Genomic DNA, 4890 nt, shown 5'->3' on the forward strand with positions numbered 1-4890 from the left:
TTCTAATGCAAATGACTTAAAATTTCCATGTCAGTTTCTTACTTAAATTGTGATTAATAAAATGGTCTCAATTTCATAAGAATTGAATGTATTATTCACTAAGAAAGCACCTAAGAGCAGTACCTGACAAGTAATAATCATTTTATAAGTATATTTGTTATTGCTCCTTACTTCATTGTTTAGACTTTTATTGAATTTTGTGGCCATATTTGTTAACTTTTATTCATTAAATATAGAAACTCATTGTACTGTATGTATGATAAAAAATATATATAGTCCACCTGCACTACCCCATGTCTGTCAGTTTGTTGTACTGTGGGGGCTTGCGTTTGCTTTGGTACAGGAATCTATGCCTGTGTTCAGATACCAGCAGGATCATACATGGTGGACAGGTTTCAGCTGAGCTTCCAGACTAAAACAGACTAGGAAGAAGAGCCCAGCAGTCTACTTCTGAAAAGAATTAGCCAGTGAAAACCTTATGAATAGCAGGGGAGCACTGATATAGTGCCAGAAGATGAGCCCCCTAGGCTGGAAGACACTCAAAGACAACGGGGGGAGAGCTGCATTAATAATTACTGGAGATTGGAATGCAAATTTGGAAACAAAGAAGTACAATTGCTCATAGGCAAGTTCAAGCTAAAACTGAAGAAAATTAGAACAAGTCCACGAGGCCCAAAGTATGACCTCCAGTATAACCCAGCTGAATTTAGAGATCACTCAAAAATAGATTTGTTGTGTCAAACACTAATGACTGAAGACCAGACAAGTTGTGGAATGATATCAAGGACATCATACAAGAAGAAAGCAAGAGGTCCTTAAAAAGGAAGAAAAGACCAAAATGGATGTCAGAAGAGACTCTGAAACTTGCTCTTCAACATGGAGTAAAGCCAAAAAAAAAAAACCGGTTTCCATTAAGTCGATTCAGACTGCTAGTGATCATATAGGACAGACTAGAACTGCCTCATAGGGTTTCCAAGAAGAGCCTGGTGGATTTGAACCACTGACCTTCTGGTTAGCAGCTGTAACACTTAACCACTACAACACTAGGGTTTCCTGAATATGAAATAGCTAAAGCTAAAGGAAGAGATGATGAAGTAAAACAAAGAGATGATGAAATAAAACAACTGAACCGAAGATTTCAAAGCGTAGCTTGAGAGGGCAAAGTAAAGTATTATAATGACATGGGCAAAGAGCTGGAGATAGAAAACCAAAACAGAAGAACATGTTTGGCACTTCTCAAGCTGAAAGAACTGAAAAAAAATTTCAAGCCTCAAGTTTCAATAGTGAAGGATTCTATGGGAAAAAATAGTAAAGGGTGCAAGAAGCAACAAAAAAAAGATGGAAGGAATACACAGAGTCATTATACCAAAAGGAATTGGTTGACATTCAATCATTTCAAGAGGTAGCATATGATCAGGAACCGGTTGTACTGAAGGAAGAAGTCCAAGCTGCACTGAAGGAATTGGAGAAAAACAAGGCTCCAGGAACTGATGAAATATCATTGGAGATATTTCAACAAATGGCTGCAGCCCTGGAAGTGCTCACTCGTCTATGTCAAGAAACTTGAATGATGGCTACCTGGCCAGCCGAGTGAAAGAGATGCATATTTATGCCTATTCCCAAGAAAGATGATCCAATTAAATGTGGAAATTATGGAACAATATCATTAATATCACATGCGAGTAAAATTTTCTGAAAGTCATTCAAAAGAGGCTGCAGCAGAATACTGACAGAGAACTGCCAGAAATTCAGCCTAGATTCAGAAGAAGATGTGGAACTGGGGATATCATTGCTGATGTCAGATGGATCTTGGCTGAAAGCAGAGAATACCAGTAAGATGTTTACCTGTGTTTCATTGACAATGCAAAGGCATTCAACTGTGTGGATCATAACAAATTATGGATAATATTGCAAAGAATGGGAATCCCCGGACATGTAATTGTGCCCATGAGGAACCTTTACATAGAACAAGAGGCAGTTGTTTGAACAGAACAAAGTGATGCTGTGTGGTTTAAAGACAGGAATGGTGTGCATCAGGGTTGCATCCTTTCACAATACCTATTCAATCTGTATGCTGAACAAATCATCTGAAAAGCTGGACTATATGAAGAAGAATGGGGCATCAGGATTGGAGGAAGACTCATTAACAGCCTGCTTTATGCAGATGACACAACCTTGCTTGCTGAAAATGAAGAGGACTTGAAGCACTTACTGATGAACATCAAAGACCACAGCCTACACTATGGATTGCATCTCAACATAAAGGAAACAAAAATCCCCACAACTGGACTAATAAGCAACATCATGATAAATGGAGAAAAGATTGAAGTTGTCAAGGGTTTCATTTTACTTGGATCCACAATCAACACCCATGGAAACAGAAGTCAAGAAATCAAAAGATGCGTTACATTGGGCAAATCTGCTGCAAAAGGCCTCTTTAAAGTGTTTAAAAGCAAAGATTTCACCTTGAAGAATATGGTGCACCTGACCCAAGGCATGTGATTTTCAATCTTATCATAGGCATGTGAAAGTTGGACAGTGAGTAAGGAAGACAGAGGAAGAATTGATGCCTTTGAATTGCAGTGCTGGCAAAGAATATTGAATACATCATGGACTGCCAAAAGGATGAACAAACCTGTCTTGGAAGAAGTACAACCAGAATGCTCCTTAGAAGCAAGGATGGTGAGACTACATCTTACATATTTTGGGCATGTTGTCAGAGGAGATCAGTCCCTGTAGAAGGACATCAAGGATGGTAAAGGCCAGTGTCAACAAAAAAGAGGAAGATCCTCAACAAGATGGATTGACACAGTGGCTGCAACAATGGGCTCAAGCATAATGATTGTGGGCATGGCACAGGACCGGGCAGTATTTTGTTCTTTTGTACTTAGGGTCACTACGAGTCGGAACTGACTGGAAAGCACCTAATAATAACAACAAACTGTGCTACCCACCACCCAGGTTATGAAATGATTTTGTTGTTCTATATTGCAGTTTAGTAGTATTAATGTCACCTACATGTTATAAAATATCAGCATTTACAAAAATAAAGTTATACATAAATATCAGATATGTTTTATAATCAAAATAGTAGATAACAAAATATCAAAATGCAAATTCAAGCTTAGTTTTCATGATCATGAAGACATTAAGAATTATAAGAAATCATACTGATTATAAGAAACCTATATTTTTTTCTAATAATTTCATGTTTATGGTTTGCATTTAATCTCCACGGAACTAATCTTGGTTTAAGGAATGCAGAGCAGTGTTATTGTTCTTTGGCCTTTGTAAAGCATTTGTACATCAGGCATTAAATAAACATTTCCCCCCCAAGGAGTTCTTGTCTCTGCCCATTTATTATTATCTATAACATGGTTTTAAAATGTTACTGCTTATTTCAATTTATCTTAGCTTTCATCATGATTTAGTTTTCAAAAAATCTCTTGGCTATTTGGTCTTGCTTGGTTTTACATATAGTGAAGCTTCCGAGGCCTGGAACTCAATAGGACAACCTTACTTTTCCATATTTCAAAAGCTTTCCACCTTTGACAGTGTGTTTACCACTTTTCTATTGCTCTCTATTAAGAATCCAATCTCAAAAAAAAAACCCAGTGAGTTTATTTCTTTGACAGGTTTCTACCTTACATAGGTTCTGGCTTTCACAGATTTCATTGCATCAAATTAGGGAAAATTTTGAGCAATCACCTCAAAATTAGCAATGCTATTTTTATGGGAATTGATCCAAAATTAGAATTTTTAAAGAATTATTGTTTTTATGCTTCTTCACATATTTAAGCAAACTTGGCAAATTTTTGTGGTTGTCTATTAAATTAGGTTCTACTTATTTTTTCCGGTTACTGTATACTAGATAGAGAATATATACAAAGAATAAGAATAGCTAGAGGGAAATGAAAAGAAGATAAATAAGTGTATTGTTTAAAATGATGTGAATACTACAGTTGAAGATTAGAGTTTGGGTTGTGGAATTGAAGCCGTAGATTCCACTCACCTCAGAAAACCCTCTGGCACCAACTTGGACCACTTAACAGACAGCCAGAGAAAATAAGAATCTATAGACGATGATATGGGAAACTCTAGATAGATCTGAAATTTATGCCTGGCACAAATCTGACTCTCAAGATGTTGTTGAGGACATTGAATTCTAGTTGATGCGGCATGAATCGCAATGCACGATATTGGTCAAAGATGTTGCTCACAAGATGGTCCTGGATGGAGTAGGACCCACAGAGATCAGACTCCTCGTTCTCAGAGCAGTTGAGGAAACAACAGAAACCACTGAGGGCCAGACAGCCAACCAATATTACCAGAAAGAGGGTTAGGCTAGGAGATAGAGTAAAAACTTGCTGTAAAAATAAGCGATCAGCCAGGAAAAAAAAAAAAAATATATATATATGTATGTATATACATATACACACACATATACACAGGTACATATATATGAAACAAATAAGTATTTTTATTTTTAGTGCTTCTAAAATCAATTGCTTAGTTTACATTTAGAATTGAATTTGTCCTTGCTGCCAGCAAAGAGATTACAAATGCCCCTAAAGCATTGTTTTGGGTAAGGACGACTGAAGAACCTCTACATATGGTTAAGCTCTTTGATTGGTTAAGCTCTTTGATTGGCCTGATTTTTGGTATGATTTTGTTTTGTTTATTTTTAAATATATTGTCATTACTATTAATAATGAGTCATTAGGTGTCAGGAAGAGCATATCATTTTTCATTGGATTGAAAAAAATTAATTGTTGCTAATCCGGAACATTCTAAGATTTGCTTTAGATGCCACCTGTGAAGATTCCTTAGAGTACAGCCTTCACGTGATGCATTTAACAAAGTGACTGATATTTGTCCATGGATGGTGCC

The sequence above is a fragment of the Elephas maximus genome, chromosome 7, assembly GCF_024166365.1.
Source record: "Elephas maximus indicus isolate mEleMax1 chromosome 7, mEleMax1 primary haplotype, whole genome shotgun sequence".
Classification (NCBI taxonomy): Eukaryota; Metazoa; Chordata; class Mammalia; order Proboscidea; family Elephantidae; genus Elephas; species Elephas maximus.